The sequence below is a fragment of the Podarcis liolepis genome, assembly GCF_965112155.1.
Source record: "Podarcis liolepis genome assembly, chromosome: 2".
NCBI lineage: Eukaryota > Metazoa > Chordata > Lepidosauria > Squamata > Lacertidae > Podarcis > Podarcis liolepis.
The window spans coordinates 45,299,537-45,326,669 of record NC_139555.1 but is presented as its reverse complement, the minus strand read 5'-3'; the positions used below and the strand labels follow the sequence as shown (position 1 = coordinate 45,326,669).

General features: G+C 42.2%; 1 protein-coding gene across 2 annotated transcripts in view; it reads right to left on the bottom strand.

Annotated features, from left to right (window-relative positions):
• The window catches only part of GABRG2 (gamma-aminobutyric acid type A receptor subunit gamma2), a 161,989-nt gene that overhangs the window by 71,649 nt on the left and 63,207 nt on the right, over positions 1-27,133 (bottom strand). The window contains exon 1 of one of the 2 annotated variants that reach the window (XM_083482381.1): positions 22-25. The exons of the other annotated variant lie outside the window; for it this stretch is intronic. The gene's annotated coding sequence lies outside the window, so the exon portion shown is untranslated. Of the gene's footprint in view, positions 1-21; positions 26-27,133 lie in introns of those variants that run through there. 2 annotated transcript variants of the gene reach the window in all.

The following is a 27,133-nucleotide window of genomic DNA, read 5'->3' as shown; positions in this document are numbered from 1 at the left end:
TTTGTAGTTATGTTGAATGTTCCTATATCTGAGGAATTATATTTAAAAAAAAATGAAGAGAAGCAAATGTATAGTTCTCAAAGGCTAGCTATGATCAAGAGACTCTTTTTTCCATCTCTTTATGGGAGATGATTCTATATCTGACCTTTGTTAAGTAGTTCCTGGATTATACTGTATCTGTTAGCACTACAACATCTGGACACCCCAGTGATGGTGCCATGTGGTGGTGGATTAATTCTTCTTCAGAGTGGAAAGCTGCAGTTTCTTCCTATGGCTACATATTTAGTTCCGCAGGACCTGAATGGCATAATATACTGCAAACTGAGGATGTGGTCCTGTTGTAATTCCAAGTTTAAATGTAAACTTCACATTATACAACAGTCGATGCTAATATTTGTGATCTGATTAGTAATTTAGTAAACAATGATTAATATGTTTGTTCTAATGCTGACCTTTAGAAAAGTTTGCAAAAAAAGTCTATCCTTTGCAGAATGAAATGGGCTTATACCTGTATTTGACTTTTAAAAATCTGGTAATTTTTATGTGCAGACATTAATGAAGTATTGCTTATCCTGTGTGCTTGTATTTTTGTAGTGCAGATTATTGGCTCTTTAAAGGACTGCTGTAGTCTCCGCAGCTGTCTTTGCTTTTTCACCCCCTTTCTTTTCCTAGATGCTTAATCTTGCACTGGACAGCTATCATTTCAAGCTCTCGTGCTGTTCACAGGCCAGCAATCTGCTCCCTGAGCCTCCTCGCACACTGATGTTGTGCAGTAGAAATGGCATCCTTTAATTTTCTGCTTTCAGACTCCAGGTACATTTGCAGTTTTGAATCTTTACTTTCCCAGTGATTTAGCTAGCTCCGAGGACCAGTTCATGCAATCATTTATGGTCATAAAAGTCATCACAAAGTTGCGTGGTAAAGGGGCCTTATTTTTTATGCCTGAGTATTTTTTATTTTATTTTTTAAAAAATAAACTAAGTAGTTGGAGGTTAGAGGTAGCTCTGCTCAAGCAATCTGAACCATTTTAGCAGATTAGTCTGTCCCAATCGTAAAGTGGTTTTGCAATGATCTGGACGGAAGATCCTGTACATTATGACTATAATGTCTATTTGCGAGCAACCTCCAGAGCAATTTGAAGCGATGCTCTTTGGAATCTACTCAATTATTAATAGAAAAGTGAAACATCTCCATGTGGGACCTGTCAAAGTTTTGAGCTAACATTTAAATAAAAGGTTCTGGTGGGAACTCTCAAAGCCATTTTGTCCGGATTGGATTGATCTCTCCAAGTCTTCCTTCCCAGACACAATGGTGCCTTTTGAAGCAAGGTATTTATGAGGGGACACACTAAATGGAGGTGGCGTAAGCCCCAGCTCAATACATTTTGCTGCCCAAGGTTCAACAAGATGGTCTCCACTCTCATAGGTAGAAGCTGACTGGCCTGGCAGCAGCTGAATATTATTTCAATAGCAACAACAGCCCAGTGTTCTTCACTGTACCCGAGAACAGGAGGCTAGCTTAGAGATTACTGTGCAATCTGTGGGGCATGTACAACTCTCCTCTCCAGCACTTCACCATCACTCCCCACACCCTCCCTAATGGTTGTGGGTGGAAGAGTACTCACTTGCAACCAGGAGTGCCAACTTGAATAAAATGGGGGGGGGGAGGACAGGTAAGCACCCCCCTGCATAATTGATCACAAGACATCATGCACACACACCATTTGAATGGCAATGCCCATCAACTTTTTTGGGGGGGGGCTGGCCCCCTCAAATATTTTATTGAGGCTGAAGGGACCTCAGCCCCTAGGAGCTGGCTCCTATGCTTGCAACACAGGCCAACAGATTGCTTGACAGGGGTTTTTTTTTAGACAGGAGGTATGATAATCCAGTGAAGGAATGAAAGCAAGGGTGGGAGGGAGACTCCCCCTTAAAATAATAATGCCCACTAATTCCACAGATTAATGTGCTTCGCCTAATTTAGGAATGTAAGGAGAGCCTGGTGGGTCAGGCTGATGGCCTGAGTAAATCTGAGAATGGTACATACCAGATTTGACGTGGATGAGATTGGTTGCCAGCTGGGTACTTGTAACATGGGATAGTACCTTCAGCTGCATGGTGAATTCAACTACACAGACACAAGGTATCTATTCCAGTGACCTGATAAACCTGGGACTTGGGTCCACCCCTTTGCCAGTGACAGCCACCCAACAATAAGGTAGTGGTGAAGCTTGAATGAACCACAACATAGGATACCATACCATATCTCTAGTGCCTAAACAATGTTTCTGTTAAGGCCGTTTGTTGCTGAAATTTCCTGGCATTTTGGAGCGTGATTGAACATGGAAAGTCCTTAGCGCAACATGCTACACTAAAAGGTCTTTTCATTCATTAAATACTGTATCACTATATAACAGTTCCAGAACCTAAAATACTCTGATGCTTCAAGCAATTCATAGTGGACATAACATGCAAAACAAAGCATATTGCAGCTTATTGTTTAAGACATCAGAAGGCAGCCCTGTATTGGGAGGTTTTTAATGTTTGATGTTTTTATTATATTTTAGATATGTTGTAAGCTGCCCAGAGTCGCTGGGGTGGGCAAACCCAGCCTGATGTGTGGGGTATAAAAAATAAAATTATTGTTAGTATTAATATTATTTAAAATGTATGCAATAACTAGGACTTTTGAAACTACATTTGGCATTTATTTATTTACTACCCCTCCTTTCTGCCCCCCCCAATCCACATGTTAGAAACAAACATAAACAATATAACTCACACCAAAATAGTGACCATGAGGGGTTTTTTTGTTTAAAAAAGCTTTGATTTATGAAAATTAAAAAAAAAAAACAACAGTAAGGCAAGTGCACGAAGCTGGGTCAATTAAAATAAAACAGATAAAAGCATGAAAATCAAATGAAAAGCTTGGCAAACATTTAAATAGTTTTACCATTCTTCTACTTATCCCACAACAATCTGCAATCCACTTAAATGCCCATGTAATGCCAGGACAGAATAGGAGGAAGCCAATTTAATAAGAGAACCAGCAAATAAACTTTATTCACTAGAACTTCTGAAACCACAGGAAAAACCCATCCTAGGGAAACTCTGCCCCCACAACCTACTCTCTTAGTCACCCCTCTGGCAAACCTGCCCCCACAAGACACTTTGCTTGCTGAACCATGTGCCCAACCAAGAAAACGTCCCAGCTTTTCTCTTCTGCTCTTCAACCTCGCTCTGCATGCCTACTATCTTCACGCCCATATCCATGCATCCTCCCCTCCCCCTTTTCTAGAATCCACCCCCCCCCCTTGCACACAGACCACTCCCTTGGTAACTCCCTGCATCATCCTCCTCCATCACATTGCAACTACTAAGCATCCTTCTACCTTCTGCCCAATTATGGAGCCACCTTCCCCCTGTGTTGTAGTCTCCTGGCTGAGCAGCAACATGCAGAGCTCAGTGGAGTGGGAGACCAACCAACCAGAAGGGTCTCTGTGGTGCAAACAGCAATCCATGTGGTCAGACAGTCCAGGGGTCAGGGAATCTGATGGTCAGGATGAGCAGGAGGCAGCAAGGCAGGGCCAGGAATGGCAAGCATTGTTTCCAGAATCTGACTGCTGCTGGAAGCTCTGCTTAAGAAAGCTGAAGCCCGCTGGTTCTCGTCAGTGCCTTTTCCTCTGTGTCCTTGAAGCCACTCCCCCTTCTCACCGCTGTTCAGCAGGTGAAGCTGAGTCCTGGCCCATGACACTCTCTATCCTGCAGCCCCACGTGTAACCCCGTTTTAATCTTTATCCCCATTCCTGTGCCTCTTACTCCTACATTTTTTGCATATATATAAAAAACCAACCAAACAAAAAACCCTTTGCACCCCACTTTCATCCTTACTCACTTTTTCTCCTGCATTTCACTAACCTTGTTGTTATAAGAATTTAAGGTCTCAAATAAATAACTGAAATGTTCATAAATTTACAAGGCAAACACATACATAAGTATGTAAACCACGTGTCTGCAATAGTACAGGAGAACAATCCTGAAACCATTTTGACCCTCCCAAATTGACTTCAAATGTTTCTCTGCAAGGAGAAAGAAAATGGGAAAGCCTCTCCATTGTCTTTTGCTTATCTGTCTTTAGGGCATCTTTGTGTATGAATAGAGTGACCTAGATTCAGGAATTAAAGTATTTACCACCACAAAAGAATGGCTGGGCTGCCCAAGTAAGCAATCACTGGCCATTGTCAGGTATCCTGGCGGACAGGATTTCTGCTGTAGACCGCCTCCTTCTGTGATGTATGTATGATGTTTTTGGGGGTGGACTTGGACTACAGGGTGGGCAATTTCAAAAGTCTATATAAGGGCTTGCGGACCATTGTTCTGGGTTCCCCTCCTCCCTCCTGCATGTGAGGAGTGAGGACCCTGTTGCAACAGTTTAATAAAGATCAGGCTTACTAGCTACTTTGCTTTTCAAGATATTCTCTGGCTGGCCTCTGTTATTTTCTCCTACCGATAGGGAATCCACTTAAGGACTCGATATGGGCTCTTGGATACCCCATAAGGGAAAAGGAGCAGATTTTGTTTACATCATTGTTGAAACTTTTTAAAAATAAAAAACACCCCTTGGTGTTTCTCCCTTCCCAGTCTTATTCAGACCCCTTCCACCATCACTCTTTCTCTCTCAGTTTGCCTCCCTTCTTCCTTCTATGCCACACCTACTGCTGTTGTGCAGCTTACCTTCTCTTTTGCTTGCCTATGTCACCCTGGTGCTTTAAATATATGGTGAGGATGTGAACCAGAGCTTCAAAGGAGATACATTCCTGGTCCTATCTAGGGGCTGAAATTCAGACCTTCTGCATGCAAAGCATATGCTGGAGCTAAGGCCCTTCATGTCTTCCTTAATTCTACTTCAAGGCATTATAGCCTTGGCTTCCAGGACTGGCCCTTACTAATTCCTTTTCTCTATGTATTTACATAGTACTCATTGTTAGTACTCATTAGCACCCATTGTTAGTACTCAGGAAAACACTTTCCATATATAAATAAGAATAACAGAAGATCATCTGTAAATTATTATTATTATTATTAATTTTATATATATATATATATATATATATATATATATATATATATATATATATATATGCTTTCGTAGATTTTCACGGGTACAGGAATGCAGGTTTTGGTGTCTTCGGGTGTCTTCCCGTGTAAGAGTTGGGGTGTCTAGGCGACGTTTCGACGAGGTCTCACTCGTCATCTTCAGGCTGGTGCTTTCGGCTTCCGAAAGAAGCCGAAAGCACCAGCCTGAAGATGACGAGTGAGACCTCGTCGAAACGTCGCCTAGACACCCCAACTCTTACACGGGAAGACACCCGAAGACACCAAAACCTGCATATATATATATATATATATATATATAAATTTCAGTGAGTTGGATCAAAAGGCGGTTTTTCCAGCTTCCTTCAACAGGAGCTTTCTTGGAGAAACACTCCTCCTGCCGCACTGAAGGGTATCCTTGGCTCCAACTCTTTATTTTTGTTAATTTTCTCCAAATAACATTTCTATTGGTTGTTCTTTTTGAGTTTAGAAATGTCTTTACCCTGCTTTTCTTCTCTCTATCTCCCTTTTCCAAATGCTGCCAAATGCCTGCTAGCACTTTTTAAAAACTGAAGTGGTTTCTGAAAGATTTGTTGTTGTCGCTGCTGCAAATATTATCCCTAATTTTAGTACTGCTATCATTGTCGAATTAAAATTAGAGAACATGCCTCATTATCCGTAAATAAAGGCAACGTGATCTGTGGAGGGCACTTCCTCCCCCAGCCTTTCTAATTCAAACCTTGGGTGCACAAAGGAAGGACACAGAAGTTATTCTAAAGGTCCTCCTCACCTACAACATGTGTCAGAGTAAATTGTTGGAAAGTACTTTAAGAAAAAAAAATCCAATCTAAGCAAGGTGAGAGGAGACAGAAATCGTTATTCTAGTTGTTGAAGTGAAATCTGTGAGCTATTCAGGCTTGATGAGTCAATTGGGAGGGGAGGGGGAAGCACTGCCAATTTCCAATCCACTTTCTTCTATCTTTTCAAAGTGTTTGCGTGAACAAGTTATTGCATTGCCAAAATGCCAGATATTCAGAGATGCTTCCAGAGTCTTAAGACCACTTACTGCAAAATAACCATATTTTCAGACGCGTTCTACATGTGTCTACTGAGAAGCAAGCCCCATCGTGTTCAGTGGGACTTACTCCCAGGTAAATTTATATAGGATTGCAACCATTATTCTCCTTCTCCTCTGAAATCTTATAGGACAATTTCTCACAATGATTGCGCCCTACTCCCCAGCAAAAAAATGGATAGCATTGAGTTGCCAGGGACCTCAAAGGCGATTTAGTCCAACCCCTGCTACTGCAGCATCCCATCTGGCCTCTGCTTAAAAGGTAAAGGACAAAGGGACCCCTGACCATTAGGTCCAGTCGTGACCAACTCTGGGGTTGCGGCGCTCATCTTGCTTTATTGGCTGAGGGAGCCGGCGTACAGCTTCCGGGTCATGTGGCCACCATGACTAAACCGCTTCTGGCGAACCAGAACTCTCCTTAGGAACTTCTAAATGAAGGAGAGTCCACCGCCTTCTAAAGGCAGTCTTTCCTACTTCGAAGAAGACACATTGTCAGGAAGTTCTTTGCAACATTTAGTCCAAGTCCCTTTTGTTGTGATTTGAACTCCCTGGTTTGGGTGCTACTCTCCTCCAGAGCAACAGAAAACAAAATCCACCCATTATTTCTATGTCAGTCCTTCAAATATTTGAAGATGGGTATCAGTCTCTACACTGTTCTTGTCTAGCACTCCATCGCCATAGAACTGATGTGCATGTTATAGCTGACACATGACTCCTCCCACACACTTTTAAAACACTGTCTGGTTTTTTAAAATCAGAGCATGCTATTTTAAGGCCCTTTTAAATTGTTGTATCTTGCAACACTCACCATGTGGTAAACCACTGAGAGTGATCATAAAAATAAAATCATGTTTAGACACCTCCATGCTGTTTTTTTTTTGGGGGGGGCACATGTTTAGACACCTCCAGCTGTGTTGTGGGGGGCGCACATGCAATGTCATGGGGAAATTCCTCTGATCCTAATAATATTAGCTGCCATATGATTCAAAATGGATCAATATGATGTCCTAGTTTACACGTGTCCCAAGTAGATACCACCAAGCATCCCAATCGTATTTTATTCTCTTAAATTGATTCTTACAATCAGGTTAAACAGATTTAAGAAAAAACACATGGCTCCCTTCTACTTGTTAAGCAATTGTCTAATGCAATGAAATAGAATGATCTGTGAAACCTGTTCCATTAAAGGGTCCATATCATCTAATGAAGTGATCAGCTGTGGGGGGATGTGAATGCGTGTAATCATTCATCTAGAATATTTGATTTTGTCAGAGGCAAGCTATCATTCTGGTTAATGCATGAGCAAGATACATCTTTGCATAATGACCGTGATTCAGATGTGGTCTGCTTAGTTTCCAAGGCTGGATACTTAAATCCTAATTTTCAGTGGTTACAGATTAATATCAAGACTTATTAAGAATTGGGGAAATAGGCAGCAAGCATATGGCCTGCTTGACGTTTTTTAAAATGCTTTTCACTATATGTATCACCACAGACTCCCAAGAAAACATGCTAGTCGTGAGATGAGAGATGGATGGTATTGTTATGAGGGGTCTTTTGGGGGGGGGGTGACTGAATGCCTTGGGCCCCTTCTAATTATTGGAATAGCCAAGCTAGCTTCTTGATGAGGTGATGGGCCATTAAGGGGAACAAAGGAAGTGGATCTGTGCGAGATGGCACTTCTGACTTAAGGTCAGTATTGTGTCCCTAGTTGACCTAATGATAGCACCAGCCTGAACCTTCCATTAAAACAGAGTGTGCTTGTGTATGCATTTAGAAGGAGAAAACTAAAAAAATAAAATAAAATTGTGATGTTTCTGAGAACAGACTTCTTCTGTACAGTATTCCTTTGATAATACAGTGGCATCTTGGTACTCAGACAACTTGGAACCCAAACACTGCAAACCTGGAAGTAAGTGTTCCTGTTTGTGAACTTTTTTCAGAAGCTGAACATGCTCCGTTTTGAGTGCCACACTTCCGTTTTGAGTGCTATGCTGAGGTCTGTCTGTTTTTGCTATTTATTTTGTGTTTGCGGCTCTTTTTTGTTTTTGTGACTGTGTGGAACCCAGTTCAGCTACTGAATGAATGATTGATTGATTGATTGATTGATTGTGTGACTGCTGTACATTGTATATTGCTTTCATTTTAGGGATCAGTGGTCTCTTTAGATAGTAAAATTCATGTTAAATTGCTGTTTTAGGGGTTGTTTTTAAAAGTCTGGAATGGATTAATCCATTCTGCATTACTTTTTATGGGAAAGCGCGCCTTGGTTTTGGAACGCTTTGGTTTTGGAATGGAATTCTGGAACGGATTAAGTTTGAGAACCAAGGTACCACTGTACAAGTATTTATGACTTTGTGGTACAATTCCCATGATGCTGTTTTTGTTTTTTTTAATAAGTTTTTTTATTGATTTTCATCCCATGATGCTGTTTGAATAAAAGACTGACGTACTGAAGACGAACCTATTCCTTCATTAAAACAACAATAAAAAAGAAGAAACATGCAGAAAGTTCTGCAGCTATTGCATTTGCCTTTTTGTTTTTCTAAGCCCTTCGTCTCAAAAGAAAAGAAAGAATTTGCACAGCGCTGAAATCCTGACACAAAGAACAGTCTTGATAAAAATCCAATTAAACACCTACATGTTAAAGTCAGTGATTACTGTGTATTAAAATACCAATCAAGCCCACATGTTTGCTGAATGTCATCCCCTTTAGCGAGGCGTTTGATCAAGACTCCCTGCTCCACTCAAATGTTATTCCACCAGTTGGAAGGACTGTGGTCCAATTCCGATGTTAACTGACACTGCAATACCTTACATGAAAGAGTTAAGAGATGCATTGCTTGTTGTGGGGTGCATATTCATGGCATGACACTTTTGTTTTTAAAAACTACAAAAATCTGTTTGACCAGTGGAGGCACTGGTACAAATGAAATATATGTGTGTATGTACCATAGGACACAGGTGGCGCTGCGATCTAAACCACAGAGCCTAGGACTTTCCGATCAGAAGTTTGGTGGTTCGAATCCCAGCGATGGGGTGAGCTCCCATTGCTGGGTCCCTCCTCCTGCCAACCTAGCAGTTCAAAAGCATGTCAAAGTGCAAGTAGAGAAATAGGTACCACTCGGGCGGGAAGGTAAACAGCGTTTCCGTGCGCTGCTCTGGTTCGCCAGAAGCGGCTTAGTCATGCTGGCCGGCTCCCTTGGCCTATAGAGCGAGATGAGCGCTGCAACCCCAGAGTCGTCCGCGACTGGACCCAACGGTCGGGGTCCCTTTACCTTTACCATAGGAAGAGGTGACTCAAAGCACTTTCAGTTAGGGCAAAGGTGAAAGGACCTCATCCCTCCCCCCCCCCATATTCAACAGTCCACCATTCCAGGAAGTGAAAATGGGACTCATTTTAGTGATTTTGGAGGCTGGGATGAATTACAGCACCCAAAGCCTCCCACAGGTGATGGCAGCTGTCTTTCCCCACCCACCCCACACAAAGCCTCCTCTGCATGACACTGTGTCATGTATGTCAGATCAGGCACGAAGGGCTTTCTTGGGGGGAAATGGTGGACCATCAAAAGTAGCAGTGCTTCAACTTCTACTGCTGTGAAACAAAGAAGGGCAAAAGGATGTAAATAGTTTAAGCCTCCATTCCCCTTAAAAATGCCCCCAGATCAGGATTACAACCTTTCCCCTCAGAAAGAACTTTTGACCCATGTTTACTTGTTAGCTTTCCAAGCTATTTTCTGTCTCCAGCATTAATTACTTATCACTCAGGGTGTAAAACCAGAGAGTTTGCCAGACTTACAGTTGTTCCCGAGGAATAATTTATATGGTCTGACTCACAATGGAGGGGAAGTAATCTGCCCAAAATGGTGGCCTGGTAACCAAATATTTGCAGAGAAATACTCTGAAGTAATAATTCTGAAAGAGAGTCTGCAGAGTCTTGGAGGAGGTCAAATGCCTTGCCAATTTTTTTGCCAATAAAAAACAAACACTTTTGCTATTAAGTGATCTAGTGAGCTGAAAAATAGGAGGAAAGGGGGTGGGAGGGAAATAAGAAATCCAGCTAAACCCACAATCTGTGGGCTCCTTAAATCAATATAAAGGGAAGCAATGTATGTGGATGGAAATTACTTTTCTTTTCCCCCTTCCTTTTTTTTTTAGTTTGTCCAAGTTAAAAGTATAATGACATTAAGCAGGTATATTATTGAGGCATCAGGCATAAGCCTGCATTTTATTAATGTTTGATCAGGACTTGTATATTAGAGAGAGCCTAAAAGATTTTCAAATGTTTCAATGCCAGGCAGAGAAAACCTTGGCCATTCTCCTAAGACAAGGGGCCCCTTTTTGATTGATAGCAGAAAGCAATTCTCAAAGTCGTAAAAGCTGAAATTACAGACTAAAAGCAGGACATTGACCCTACATGTTACAGAAGATAAAAAAAGCAGAGATAAACATAATTAGGAATGGGCAAATAGTAAAATGATACCATGGGCCTCTCTTAAACCTTGAGCTGTATTTTCTAAGGCCAGAGGTAAATGGGAGAAAAAACATCTAGCTGACAGAGAAAGAGAGGCTTTTTGGGAAGTCTTTTTAAAACATCTAGCTGGGAAGTCTTTTTAAAAGCTGTTTCTTCCTTAAACAGATAATGGGAAAAGCAGCTTGCTGAAGGGGGGGAGGCTTCTTCTGAAACTGTTTTAAACTGAGTCCTTTTCTTTCTTTCTCTCTCTACTTTAAAAAGGCCTTATTCCTTTTAAGAGGCTATCTGTGTTGTGTATTAAATATGTTGGCTTAAATGTAATTATGCAAAGGATTTAACAAATGCTAGAAGAGTTGTATTTATCTTGAAATTAAGTCAGCCACCAGTCCAGCCTCTTGCCAGACAAGAAGACGCCATCAAATGCTGTCCTGATATATTAGCTGTCAGACATTTGTTTAGAAACCTTCAAATGAAGGATATCTTTCAATGTTGATGTGAAACTCAAGATCCTTGACATATGTTTAAGATAAAAATTTAAGATTAACCATTTGTTTTAGAAGGCAATAGGGCAGGGAGGGCAAGAGGTGAGCTGGTAATTAAGATTCCTTGTTGAGACACATGTAAGATATATTACTACTTATTTGTCATTTATAGATGTAACAATATATAGCTGTTTGTGTTCCTTATAAGGACAGAAGGATATGGGTGTATCTTTTTGTGATTGGTTATAGCAATCAGCCAATAGGAAATCCAACCAGGCTGATTGGACAGAGGCAGCCCAAGGAGGAGCAAAGGGGGCTGGATTAAGGGAATATAAGGGCTGGCCATAATGGCAGGAGCCAGGCCAGAGCTTGGTAACCATATACCACTGTGCCTCTCATTTATTTGTCTGACAAATAAATAATTATTTTAATTTCTCTATTGCTGCGTTGAATATTTCATTCCAGCTAAGCGTTAACCACAAGCAGGGTGCTACATTTTATGGTGCCCTGTGACTCGGATAAGTGGTCTGCTGGAACGCAGCCCCTTCGCTCTACTGAGCAGGGTACAAGAGAGAGGATCTCTAAACTGCTTACCCAAGCGCGCACTGGTAAATTTTTCCAGGGGGAACGCAGAAGTCTCGTCTGTCTGATACCCTGCTCACTGGCGGCGACGGACCGGGGGGAAACGGAACCAACCAGGGGTAAGTGCACAAAGGGATTTTTGGCCCTCCAATTAATTGGGAGGAAGAGAAGTCTTGATCAAACTTCTGCGTCTCAGTAAGTGGGAACTGAGTACGCTAGGTGGTTGGGTATATCAGATGGTGGTCTGGTGGGGGAAAAGGGAAAGTTGGGAGGTAGAGTGTGTGGTGAAGTATCTAGCGCATTGTATGTGTGAGAAAGTACAGAGCAATCTGTAGCTGACCTGAGTGTGGAGTGGGTAGTACTTCGGTTCCCAGTGAGGCGACTCCATCTGGGCAAGGAAACCCACGAAGCGTGTGTGTGAGTGACTGAGTGGATACTTCACAGGGCCATACAATGGGAGTTGGGGGTTCAAAAGGGGAAAATACACCTCTTGAATGTATGTTAAATAATTTTAAGAAAGCCTTCTCAGGGGCGTATGGAGTCAAAATGACGCCAGAGCGCCTGAGAACGTTATGTGAATTAGAGTGGCCGAAGCAAAATACTGAATGGCCATCTCAAGGAACCTTTGATATAAATTTAGTAAGCAAACTTTGGTCTAACATCGCCAAAGAAATTGGAGGGTGCCCAGAACAATTTTCATATATAGATTCCTGGCTGAGCACATTAAATAAAAATCCTCCATGGATAAGGGAATGCAAAGTCCAACGATGCAAATTATTGGCTGTAAAAGCCGAAGCTAGGAAAGGAATCTTGCCAAATAAACTCAAACCCATTTTTGAGGGACCAGAGGAAGAGCTGCTTCCACCTCCACCTTATGCTCCACATCGAAGGGAGCCTAATCCAAACCCTCCACCAGTTGTAACCCCAAGGCAAGAAAGTGGAATGAATAATGGGGCTGGAGTCACAGAACTTGATTCCTTGATAGATTATGATAAATATCTTCAGGAGGCATTGGAGGCCTATAATAAAGCCCAAGCAGAAGTGGTTATTCCATCTGTGAGTCCCAGTAGAACTCCATCTACAGTCTCTTTTAGTGGAACAACTGATTGCCTACCCCAAACTCCTGTACATCCAAGTCCTAGAGAATTATTACAGAAGTTACAGGGAGACCTTAATCAGTCAGCAAGCAATACAGCCAGGCGTATAAAGCTGCTAAAAGAACGCCTTGGGACAAATACCATCCCCTATGATTTAAGGCCCCTAGAGCAAAGCGAAGAGAAAGATCACGTAGTAGCCCCTCTCAGAAGAGTATTTGATGCACTTGAGGAGCCTGTGCTGGTTAACGGGCTACCTGGACCAAGGCCACCTCGAACTTCGACCCTGCAATATATTCCATTCACGACTACAGATCTGATGAATTGGAAAACACACACCCCATCTTTCGCAGAAAAACCTCAGGCTATGATGGACTTGGTGACTTCAATAATAAATACTCATAGTCCTACTTGGACAGATTGCCGCCAGCTCCTGAATACTCTGTTCACCACTGAGGAAAGGAGAGACATAATTGAAAAGGCACAGATATATTTGCGTGAGCAGGCCAGAGTGGGAAATATTTTTAATATTGACCGTCATCTCCAAGACAACTTTCCCTTGGAAGATCCTAATTGGGATCCAAACAATGTAATTCACCTGGCCAGGCTTACCACCTATCGCCAGACGCTTGTGCAAGGTATCCGCAGGGCATGCCAGAAGCCCACTAATATGTCTAAAGTCTCAGAAGTAGAACAGAAACCAAATGAGAGTCCAGGAGACTTTTTAGAGAGGCTGCAAGAAGCCTATCGTATATGGACTCCTTTTGACCCTGAAGCCCCTGAAAACAGCAGAATGATTACTGCTACATTTGTGGCCCAGTGCGCTTCTGACATTCGTAAGAAAATTCAGAAATCAGAAGGATGGGAAGGGATGCTGATGAGCCAAATTATGGCCATTGCACGCCGAGTTTATCAGAATAGGGATGAGGCTGAGAAACAAGAGAAGAAGAAGTGGCAGAAGGAAAAGATGGTAATGCTAGCCACAGCAGTGAAGCAAGACTACCGCCCCTTAAATGGAGGAAGAGGGCGGGGAAGGAATCCACCACTGGGAAGGAATCAATGTGCAAATTGCAAGAAGGAAGGTCATTGGAAGCGGGAGTGTCCTGAACCCCTGAGGTTGGAAGAAGTACGCCCAGGCCCAGGCCCAGGCCCAGGCTCCGGCCCAAGAAACCAGGGACGGGGACGGGGAATGATCCGAGATGGAAGATATCAGAGACCTGGACAAGGACGGAGTAGGGACAATGTCATTGGACTGGCAGAGGAGGATTTTACCCAAGACTAGGAAAGACCGGACTCCATAAAGTTAGGCTTCCAGGAGCCCACGGTCACGATCCAATTAGGAAGCCATTTAATAGACTTTATGATTGATACTGGGGCTGAATACTCAGTACTCCCAGAACTATTGCAGAAAAAGGCATCCAAAAGTGTAGTCATTAAAAGTGCCACTGGTCAGTCAGCTAAGAGGTCTTTCCTCCAACCTTTGGAATGCCAGATTGGGGGACATCGTTTAACCCATCAGTTTTTGTATATACCTGAGTGTCCAATACCTCTCTTAGGTAGAGATATGCTGTCCAAATTGCAGGCCCAAATCACCTTCACTCCTCGAGGTCCAGAAATGAAACTGCCATCAAAGGCAGCAGGAATAATTTCCCTCTCAGTACCTAAGGAACAATCATGGCGCCTAATGTCAGCCCTGCAAGTCCAACCCACATTGGATACAGAGTTAAACAAGCTCCTCCGAACTCTACAGGTGCCACCAGGAGTATGGGCCGAAAATAGCCCACCAGGAATGGCCAAGAATATAGCTCCAATTGTAGTAACCTTAAAACCTATGGCTACCCCTGTATCTGTAAAGCAATATCCTTTACCCCGGCGAGCAGCAGAGGGCATCCAGAAACATTTGGACCGCCTATTAAAATATGGTCTGCTTAAGCCCTGCCAATCAGAGTGGAACACACCCCTTTTGCCTGTTCGAAAACCTGGGACAGATGAATACAGGCCAGTGCAGGACTTGAGGCTCGTAAACCAGGCTATCGAGACCTTGCACCCAAATGTACCAAACCCATACACCCTGCTGAGTTTGATCCCACCAGAAGCAACATTTTTTACTGTATTGGACTTGAAAGATGCATTCTTCTGTTGCCGGCTGGCACCACAGAGCCAACCTATATTTGCCTTCCAGTGGGAAGACCCTTTAACAGGAACAAAAGGCCAGCTAACTTGGACGAGATTGCCCCAGGGATTCAAAAATTCCCCAACTTTATTTGGCACTGCCTTGGCGAAGGATCTAACAAGTTACCCCTCAATACCTGGAGAAAAGGTGGTTCTGCAATATGTAGATGACCTTATACTAGCAGCAAAGGATTTTGATACCTGTAAAGAAGGTACAGAGGAACTGCTCCACTTGCTCTGGCAAGCTGGCTACCGAGTTTCCCAGAAAAAGGCACAGTTATGTTTAGAAAAGGTCAAATATTTGGGCTTTGACATCTCACACCAACAACGAGCATTGAGGCCAGAGAGGAAAGAAGCTATTTGCCTTATCAAGGAACCTACCACAAGGAAACAACTCAGAGGATTCCTGGGAACAGCAGGGTTTTGTAGACTATGGATACCTGATTTCAGCAGTCTGGCCAAGCCCTTACATGAAAGCACTCGAGGTGCAGAAAAGGACCCATTCGTATGGGGACCTGAGCAGCAACAAGCCTTTTTAGTTATCAAACAACGACTTATGGAGGCCCCAGCCCTTGGACTGCCTAATTCGGAAAAACCCTTTCAGCTGTATGTACATGAACAGAATGGGATTGCAGCGGCAGTCCTGACCCAGAGATTAGGAAGTTGGAATCGTCCAGTAGCTTATTTGTCAAAACAATTGGACTCAGTAGCAAAAGGATGGCCTCCATGCCTAAGGGCAGTAGCGGCCACTGCAAGCCTTGTCAAAGAAGCTGATAAATTTACCTTCGGCCAGACGATGTATGTGAATGTACCTCATGCTGTTCTGACACTCATGGAATATAAGGGTAGTTATTGGCTAACGAACCCAAGGATGGCTAGGTACCAAGGCCTATTGTGTGAAAATCCCAGGATTCATCTACGAGTAGTGAATATGCTCAATCCAGCGACTTTGCTGCCCCTACCAGAGGTAGATGATGAAGAATCACATGATTGTCTCCAAATAATGGATGAAGTTTATTCCAGTAGACCCGATCTGAAAGATGAACCATTGAAAAATCCAGATGTTGTATATTATACTGATGGTAGCAGTTACCTGCATGAAGGTGCCAGACGAGCAGGATATGCTGTGGTCACCAATGAGGAAGTTGTGGAAGCTGAAGCTTTGCCTGCTGGCACCTCAGCACAAAAAGCTGAACTTATAGGTTTAACTAGAGCTCTGCAATTGGCAGCCGGATGTAAGGCAAACATCTATACTGATTCTAAATATGCCTTCTTAACCCTGCATGCACATGGTGCTCTATGGAAAGAAAGAGGTCTAATAGGAGCCCACGGCAAGGCCTTGAAATATGGACCTGAAGTAGAAATCCTGTTAGAAGCAGTATGGGCTCCAGAACAGATTGCTGTAATGCACTGCAAAGGTCATGGACGAGGAAGGGATCCAATAACCAGAGGAAATCATGCTGCTGACAAAGCAGCCCGAGAGGCAGCCCAAAAGCCTGTGGGAGGATTTATAGCAGCCCTCATACCAGAGGTAGCTCCAGAAGAAGTTAAACCTCACTATACCCCAGAAGAGAGGAAGTGGGCTGAACAGGAAGGAGCAGTTGTGAAGGACGGTTGGATGATCCTGCCAGACAATAGGATTTATGTACCTCATCATCTAGCAGGCACAATTGTAAGAAATTATCATGAATCTACTCACCTTGGCGGTACTGCAACCAGAGAGAGTCTCAGTCGGAAGTTGTATATTATTAACCTATCACAATTAGCAACTTGCATTTCACAGAAATGTGTTCTTTGTGCTAAAAACAATCCCAGGCAGGGACCGGTACAACCTCCTGGAATCCAACATGTGGGATATGTCCCCATGGAAAGCCTAATTGTGGACTTCACAGAACTGGTCCCTTCTAAGGGATTCAAGTATCTCCTTGTGTTTGTAGATACTCTTACCGGATGGGTTGAAGCTTTTCCCACCCGAACTGAAAAGGCACGAGAGGTAACTAAGAGACTCCTCACTGAATTGATCCCGAGGTTTGGATTACCTAGATGCATTGGAAGTGACAATGGGCCAGCGTTCATTGATCAAGTAGTACAAGAAGTATGTCGAGTCCTACAAGTGAAATGGAGACTGCATGCAGCCTATAGGCCTCAGAGTTCAGGGAAAACTGAAAGAATGAATCGGACTCTGAAAACCCAATTGGCAAAATTAACCCAGGAAACGGGATTGGGATGGGTAGATGTGTTACCCATAACACTGTTTCGTGTTCGGTGTGCACCCACAAAAAGACTTAAGTTGTCACCTTTTGAGCTCCTGTATGGGAGACCGCCCTCCTTTGTTCAGGATATTCCAGCTGATCTTAAACAAATAGGAGACCATGTGACACAGGGACAAGTGCAATCTCTCTCCCGTGTTTTTGTTTCTCTTAACAGGTGGGTCCTCGAGCGCACGCCGTGCAGCATTGCCGAGCCGATTCATCAGTTCCAGGCTGGCGATAGCGTATGGGTGAAAGAGTGGAAACGTGATCCACTTGCACCTAAGTGGCGTGGACCTTACACCGTCTTGCTCTCTACTCCAACAGCGGTGAAGGTAGCTGAGGTGACCCCCTGGATTCATCACTCCCGTTTGAAGAAGTCCGAAGGCAGTTGGACGTGCAAAGGTGACCCCTCTAATCCTCTTAAACTGACTCTCTCCAAAAACCCCTGTATCTAGCCCTACCGGGAACGGGCTAGGTCACGGGCAACATTAGACGACCGGCCTGCTGCAGCCACAACCTGGAAGCTGGCTGACCTGCGCACGCCTGAAGCTTGAGGAGCATCTGAACCAGCGATTGTGAAAGGAAAGATTCTCTTATACAATTAATTGACTGCCCACCCCCTTGTGGAACAATTATCAGAGATATTACTCATTGGGGATCCTCGGGATATATGTTTTGGTCTTGGTGGTTCCCCATTTCTGTCACTGGGGGAATTATATTGGGACTAATATTTATTTGCTATCACTATAAGGTAATCTTTTGTGGAAGGAATGCATATGCTAGACATCAACATGATTCTATTATTAATCCTGATCCCTTGGGAAGGGGAAGGGTCCTTGAATCTGGCCAAATTGACTAAATATGGATTCCACCATGACCACAATATGTGGGTAGGGTTAGCTGAAATGGTAGCCAATGTTGCAAATAGGACCAATTGCCTTGTTTGCTCTCTTGGGCCAGATGATTCAGAGGGAGGTATGCCCTTATTACCGATACCATTAGATGCCATTGGTATGGTAAGCGAAATACCAAACCAAACAGAAGTACAGAATTTCCCCGGATGGAACTCAACTAAACCATTACGAGTTATACCTGTACAAGGGGAATTCTGTGTACATAAATCATCAGATGCAGCTGATTCTACCATGATAGGCTCTTCTCATTGTCACTATACTTGGGATAATATTAAGAATACCTGGGCACACGATACTACCTATCGAACTCGGGATGCCTTGCCCTGTGCACCTCCTTTTATTCATGCATGGAAAGTGGTATGGAACATAACTGTGACAGAAAAAGGCAATCTAACATACTGCACTGTGAACTTTCTACCTCTTTTGCTATTTCGCCTTCTGTACTCCACGTACCAAAGACCTCAGACCCGATGGTTGTGGTGGATATGTGGAGAATGGGCATACAAGAAACTCCCCTCCAAATGGAGTGGGACTTGTTTCCTGGGATGGGTATTGCCACCAATGTGGATTATGCCCACTAATTTGCCCAAGCGTACACGAAGAAACGCTGATATTTCTCATATAGCAGGAGGAAGTACCCAAAGTTGGAGCGGTACTGATGATTGGCCACCAGAGCGCATTATAGCCTATTATGATCCTGCCTCCTGGAATCCTGGTGAGCTCATACAAGGGGCACGGGATCCTATTTATAATCTAAACAGAATAATTCGATTGCAAGCAGTAGTGGAACTTGTAACCAATGCAACGGCCCGGAGTTTGAGACTTATTGCACAACAATTGGATGAAAGTAGAGCCGCCATTTTGCAGCTGAAAATGGGAATGGATTATGTACTTGCCAAGCAGGGAGGCCTATGTGGAGTCTTGAACTTGACAGGGAATGCCTGTTGCTTTAACATTTCAGATAATGGTGAGGCAATCCGTGTGTTGGCCACAAAGATGGAGAATATAGCACATGTCCCAGTACAAACATGGGAAGGATGGGATATGGGATGGCTCACCAATTGGTTACCTAATGTCACAGGACTCAAAGGGATACTATTGTCTTGCTTGTTTTTCTTGACAGTAGTGGTAATGGTTTTATGTATGATGCCATGTATCATTTCATGTTTTAGAAGTACAATTAGCAAGATGGTTTCAAATGAAACTCTACCTCATATCATGGCCCTATACAGAGCTTTACCTCAGGAATATGATGAAGGTCAAGCTATCAAGGACACTTGGGACGAAGGTCCTTGAGCTTGAAAGGGGGGAATGAGGCATCAGGCATAAGCCTGCATTTTATTAATGTTTGATCAGGACTTGTATATTAGAGAGAGCCTAAAAGATTTTCAAATGTTTCAATGCCAGGCAGAGAAAACCTTGGCCATTCTCCTAAGACAAGGGGCCCCTTTTTGATTGATAGCAGAAAGCAATTCTCAAAGTCGTAAAAGCTGAAATTACAGACTAAAAGCAGGACATTGACCCTACATGTTACAGAAGATAAAAAAAGCAGAGATAAACATAATTAGGAATGGGCAAATAGTAAAATGATACCATGGGCCTCTCTTAAACCTTGAGCTGTATTTTCTAAGGCCAGAGGTAAATGGGAGAAAAAACATCTAGCTGACAGAGAAAGAGAGGCTTTTTGGGAAGTCTTTTTAAAACATCTAGCTGGGAAGTCTTTTTAAAAGCTGTTTCTTCCTTAAACAGATAATGGGAAAAGCAGCTTGCTGAAGGGGGGGAGGCTTCTTCTGAAACTGTTTTAAACTGAGTCCTTTTCTTTCTTTCTCTCTCTACTTTAAAAAGGCCTTATTCCTTTTAAGAGGCTATCTGTGTTGTGTATTAAATATGTTGGCTTAAATGTAATTATGCAAAGGATTTAACAAATGCTAGAAGAGTTGTATTTATCTTGAAATTAAGTCAGCCACCAGTCCAGCCTCTTGCCAGACAAGAAGACGCCATCAAATGCTGTCCTGATATATTAGCTGTCAGACATTTGTTTAGAAACCTTCAAATGAAGGATATCTTTCAATGTTGATGTGAAACTCAAGATCCTTGACATATGTTTAAGATAAAAATTTAAGATTAACCATTTGTTTTAGAAGGCAATAGGGCAGGGAGGGCAAGAGGTGAGCTGGTAATTAAGATTCCTTGTTGAGACACATGTAAGATATATTACTACTTATTTGTCATTTATAGATGTAACAATATATAGCTGTTTGTGTTCCTTATAAGGACAGAAGGATATGGGTGTATCTTTTTGTGATTGGTTATAGCAATCAGCCAATAGGAAATCCAACCAGGCTGATTGGACAGAGGCAGCCCAAGGAGGAGCAAAGGGGGCTGGATTAAGGGAATATAAGGGCTGGCCATAATGGCAGGAGCCAGGCCAGAGCTTGGTAACCATATACCACTGTGCCTCTCATTTATTTGTCTGACAAATAAATAATTATTTTAATTTCTCTATTGCTGCGTTGAATATTTCATTCCAGCTAAGCGTTAACCACAAGCAGGGTGCTACATTATGAATTGGTTCTGTCCTGCAGAACATGTTAAAGAAATAAATGGGATGGAAATTGAAATTAACTGAACCCATTTAAGGGCCTCTTCTAACAAGAACATGCCATAGATATAGATAGATGATGATAGATAAATAGATAGATAGATAGATAGATAGATAGATAGATGATAGATGATGGATGGATAGATAGATAGATAGATAGATGATAGATGATGGATGGATAGATAGATAGATAGATAGATGATAGATAGATAGATAGATAGATAGATGATAGATAGATAGATAGATAGATAGATGATAGATAGATAGATAGATAGATAGATATATGATAGATAGATAGATGATAGATAGATAGATAGATGATAGATAGATAGATAGATAGATAGATAGATAGATAGATAGATAGATAGAAGAAAGATAGATAGATAGATGATAGATAGATAGATGATAGATAGATAGAAAGATAGATAGATAGATAGATAGATAGATAGATAGATAGATAGAAGAAAGATAGATAGATAGATAATAGATAGATATATATGAAGTTGCCTTGTACTGAGTCAGATTATTAGCCCTGTGCTTGTCCACTTAGGTATCTCTCAGGCAGAGGTCATTCCTAGCTCAGCTACTTGAGATTCCTTAGCTCAGGAACAGGGAAGCTGTGGCCCTTCAGATGCTGTTGGACTAAAAGTGCTTGTAGCATCTGGTTATCCACTAGTGAGAGCAGGATGCTGGATTAGATGCACCAGTGGCCTGATCCAACAGGGCTCCTCATCCGTCCCTATCCTCTCTGAGTACTGCCCATGCTGGCTGGGGCTGAGGGAGTTTTTCAAGTCCAACAATATCAGGAGGGGGCAGAGATTCCCCCTTCCATCTTAACTGGAAATGCCAAGGACCAAATCAGGGGTAGGGGTGGGGTTGCAAGCAAAGCATGGGCTCTGTCTCTGACTGTTTCCTGTGTTAGGAATGTGAAAGAGTAACCCCCCCCACACACACACACACACTTGGTTTTTTGGTTTTATAGTTATGTTGCATTTTTACAGTTTGGTCAACATAAACCGATGAAATCCATATTTGTGAGACTAAAATATCCCATACTTGAACAGCCTATTTGTTTGTATGTGTGTTTAATTTACTTTGTAGATGAGTCCTATAGCAGAAGTCTCAAATCCCTGCTTCCTCCTTCCTTCATTCTGGGAGTTCAGTGCAGCTAACTTGGTTTGGAATGCCCTGTAAATGCTTCAGAAGGATGTCCCCATTTCTGTTAGACAACCCTGTGTGTGTGAAGTGTCCCTATGTCTTCTGCCAGTCTAAATTAAACACTCAACCCTTCAGAGTGCTAGACTCCTTTTGCTCTTCTTATACATGAGGAGCAGAGACTTTATCATCTTGTCTGCTTCTCTGAGTGGATGTTACAAGCTAACCTTTATAGTTATGTCAGCTATGGATTGGTTTAATTCCAGAAGGGATTTGGCTATCTATGTGCCCCAAGGATGTCCCAAGACTCTTTGCAGTCTGATGTCAAAAGGCAGATTCAGGGCAGAGCGACTGGTTCCCTTGCACAGGGCGCAGGGGCCAAGAGCCTCACTCTCCCTGGACTCACAAACTGCAGTTTCCTTTAAAATAAATTCAGGTTTAATTTGTTATTAGAAGTCTGTTCCCCAACCCCAATGCCACAGCTACTCAAAGCACCACTATGGTCTACATGAAGCAGACCTATTCTCCAGGTTTATTTTATAAGAAGGTTTATGTGCAAACAAGTTGTTAAGTTGGGGGGGGGGGACATATCAGACGACACAGCGATTCTCCAAACAGCTCTTGTTTATTCACAGGTCAGAACAGAACTGAACTGAAGGGTTCAGTCAGCCTGCTTATATAGAGCTCCAGTACAATGTAACTGTAACAACTTTCTGTAACTATCCAATCACTGAACGTCACTTTCAATCCCTTATTTGCATATGTGGACCTGAACTATCTACAGTATCCCCCTGCTGGCCCAGGGTGAGAACTTCAGTACATAACACAAGTGGAACAGCTAGCTAGGGATGGCATATTTAGGTTTTTATATAAAAAAATTCCTTCCTGTAGCACCTTAAAGACCAACTAAGTTAGTTCTTGGTATGAGCTTTCGTGTGCATGCACACTTGGGGTCCTCTGGCTTGTGGAAGGGGTACAAGGCACAAGGTTAAAGGGAGCACTCTGTGTGCCTCCCCAACCATGCCAATTGCTGGCAGCCCTTGATGAAGACCACAGTGGGCGATGAAAGCAACATCACTGGATTTACCACACCCGCAGCCCAATTGCAATTGCCAGGTAATGTCAGGCATATAGTGAATGAGACACATCTGCATGGTGGCATTGTCTACAATGAGTGTGGGGTGGGAGGGCCTTACACGTGTTATTATGAGCAAACAAACACACCTGCCACTGTTTGCAAAGCAAATAAGATTCTAAATTCTCGTGCCAGGTTTTGTTTTGACTTTGCTGCAGTACAGTGCATGAATTGCTGGATGTTCAGCAGAGATTTAATTTTAAAATATGATTGACTTTGGGAGACGCAACGGGGATTTAGCATCCTTTATTACTTTTTCCAAAGATATTTCTTGATTTCAGGTTTAATTTGGGTTCTCCTCCAAGAAAGATAAGCAACACTTTTGTGACCTTGATGTAGCAGCATATGATTTAACACTATTAAAAAAGAAGAGATATTCAGAAGATTATTTTGATGTCTGTCCATTTGTAAATTTCTTCTGCAAATCTGCTCTGACTGGATTAGTGTCATAATACATGGTCATACAATTTCTTTGAATTGTAATCTGCACGTGTGCGTGTATGTGTGCACATGCGCACACTCAGGCGCACACCGACAGATAGACAGATAGATTTGTTTCTCTTTGGATATTGCAAAAGAAATTTGTTTTGGAATTCAAAATTAATCTCTCATGAGATCACCTCCTGCCACTTGATGATTTTCAGGGATAAGAACCACAAGGTTCTCTTCAAACAAGCTGTGGCAGTGAAGCACCCTTTCTCCGGCTTGGCTGCTGACAGGGTGAAGGACATTTGACCAGAGACCACACAGTATATTAGACAAGTAAGGTGTGGTGTAGGCCTGCAAGGAATCCTGTCTGATCTGGATAAAGGTGTCACTTGAAGACAGCACTCAGAAAAGCTCCCAGGCCTGCTCTGAAAATGCTTCTCTCCCAACTGGAAGCCTTGATTCTTTGTGGGAAACAGCTGCACCCATCCCTAACAAAAAAAAAGTAGCTCCATTTAGAAGCTACTGAAACTTTAATTGAAGTGATAATGCACATTAATGGTTATATTATGAATTTTCCAGCACCACTGATTTCAGTGGGAGGGGAAAGTGCATGTTTAGTTATTTCCCACTGAAATCAAGGGGATTTAGAAATGTATTACTTTGGCTGCATTGTGTAAATGTGCTGTATCTAACACGGCAGATAAGATCATGTTACCTGGCCCACATGATTGATTTGGATGTAGGGATGGACAGATATATTTCTGATTCCATTTTTCAATACACATTTCAGAATGGTTTTAAAGTGGATATCTCTTTTGCAAGAACTGCCAGTTCCAAAGGAAAACAATGTTCTGATTACTGTACTAGTCAGGAAGGTATGAATTAGTTAAGTTTTCTTAAAAATTACTCCCCATTCCTAGTGAGATATCTAGTATGGACAGCTGATACAGAATTTAACATTTTATGAATTTCAGCTGTGATTTTCTAAAAACCAATGAACTGACCCAGTTGTGGATAGCTGTAACAGCAAAATTATGCCTATTAAGAAAAACCTGCAAGCAACTGCTTTTTAGGGTATAATTTATTCTATTTCTTCTTGCCATGGGTAGGCACAGAGGAGAAACTTGATCGCTTGGCATTTTAATGCACATCTACCTAATGCGCACTTTCTGAACCGATATGTGAACCAAAACATACCTATCCCCTTGGAATGGCATTTCTCCAGATATTGTTATATAGTTCTCCATCAGCTGACCCATGAAGCTTCAGCCACACTGCCCTCTTTAAAAAGCAGTAATCCAGGCTGCTTTCTTCCCCCATCAAAGTGCTGACAAGCTTCACTCCTGCTGAGAAAAGCTATATGCACAGCATGCATTTGCACATACAAACTTCCTCATGTAGGGGAAAACACAGACACATATTTGTTCCTTTCCTGGATCAGGGCAGAGTTTTCTAGGTCTTATGGTTATGAAGATATAAGCTGAAAATTGCATGGTACAAGACCCCTGAAATTTCAGAAGGAATAGCAAACTCATACAGGAATGCCTGTGGTCCACAGGTGAGGCTTTTCTTTCTCTGCATCTGTTCCTACCCACCTCCTCATGGCTTCCAAATACTGGCTTCTTTGCAAGCAATTAACTTTTTGGTCTGTCTGCATAATTCCTAGAAGATATGGCTTCCTGGCCCCCACTCACATGAAGGGAGTGAATAAAAACAAAGGGGTTATATGTGTGGATGCATAAACTCATGCATATTTTGGCTTATTAAGTCTGGATTTGATGGAATAATCACCGTTACAGCATGCCAATTTCAAAGCATCTTAAAATGAATCTTCTTGTGGGATCTTTTGAAAATACAGTTTTTAGAATGACTTTTTATTTTATCTTTGTTAGCTTAGTTCACTATAGTTCACTAAATGAACTGGATCATAATCTTCAAAACTGATGTGTGTGTGTATTCTTGAGGATATTTGAAATTTATGGCTTTATAATATTAAGCCACATACCAGTTTCTTATGCAAAATGTGAGACACCTGACCACCTTTCCAGGATTTTTTTTTTGTAGCTAGAGTATTAACAAACAGTTGGTGTTCTGAAGACCCGTGTGTGTGTGTGTGTGTGTGTGTGTGTGTGTGTGACAGAGAAAGAGGGGGAGGGAGGAAGGAAGGAAGGAAGGAAGGAAGGAAGGAAGGAAGGAAGGAAGGAAGGAAGGAAGCATTTTTGATAGGAAATAGTGTGAGGGGTGGTCAATCTAACTGTGGCTAGAAAAAGACTAAACCAGTCAATTGCCTTAAAAATATGAAAAATAGGAACAGGCTCTGCTTCAAAACCTAGACTTCCCTATCTGGGTGACTTCTGCCACCTTACTCCTCTTTCCATATTTGTAAATAAACATACATGGCACATCTGCACTATTCTCTCCTCAGAAGAAAACTGAATACATAATGACTGCTGCTGGAACTTTCTGTGAGCGTGAAACAGTACCGCTATGCTCAGTGCTATTTTTCCTAGAAAAAGAGATGCCGGAACTCACCATGAACACCTCTACTGTTCTCTTAGACTGGCAATGGCACCCACCTGAGAGGTGCTGGAACTGAGTTCCAGCAATTTCTGGCTGAAAAAGCCCTGGCTATACTAAATGTCCATGCATTTGAAATTTCAGGTTAAAAGTAGTGCTTTTGGAGAGGCAGAACTATTTCCTGAAGCATCCTTTAAATGTGTGGTGCATATTTGTTTTTCGAAGCAGTTGCCACCACTCTTTCCCCATCTGCTGTTGCTTGGTTGCCATTTTTTCCTCAGTCCAGGCTTCTTTTGAGAGTAATTGAAGGTTTTCAGGGGTCATGTAGTGGATGTGATGTTGTTTCATAATGCTTCATAGACAGTGCTGTCACGGACATGGTGATGTCACCACACATTTAAAGGATGAAACCAATTTAAATGGGTAATCCTGGACAATCAGAGATCACATGCTGTCTATGATGGGAAGTGGAACCTGTTCAAAGGAAGGTGATGCTTCCTCAATGGGTAAACACTTTCATCCCCATTCTTAGTGGTTCCTGAACAAGAAGGCATGCCTTTCAATGCTGAGCAAGCATTCTTGAAAATTCCTTCCTCCTTTGGTTCTAGTCCTAGAAACAATACATTGGAATTTCTCATCATTATCGCAGGATAACTGGCAAAACTCCAAGGGTTAAACCATTACACATTGGTTTTCTAAAGTAGGTTAAGGACTGAAGCCATTAGTGATAACTTCATCAGATGGGATCGATACAAAGGGTAATACCTTGCTCAAATGATTTCTAAGTGCTCTTTGCAGTGCACACTTGAAGGAACAGACTCTGCTAATTTTATTACTGTAGCTACTGGAATAGTATTAAAGAAGGATTGGAATGATGGTATTCCAATTATAAACAGCTTTAGGAAGATTTGATTAACTACATTTTAGGCCTTTATGTATTCACATAATTAGAATGGCCTATTTAATAATAACTTTTTTGAATCTACCCCCTGCCAAAAATTGTACTTAGCTAAATCTTGAGAAAAAGAATCCCTAATATCCTTTGTCTCATAATTTTAATAAGCTTTTAAAGAACAAAAAAATAGCTCGAGGGGTAGTAGTGCAATCAGTATTTTGCCCGAAAGAATCTGCATCTCATTCATAATGTCACTGTAATA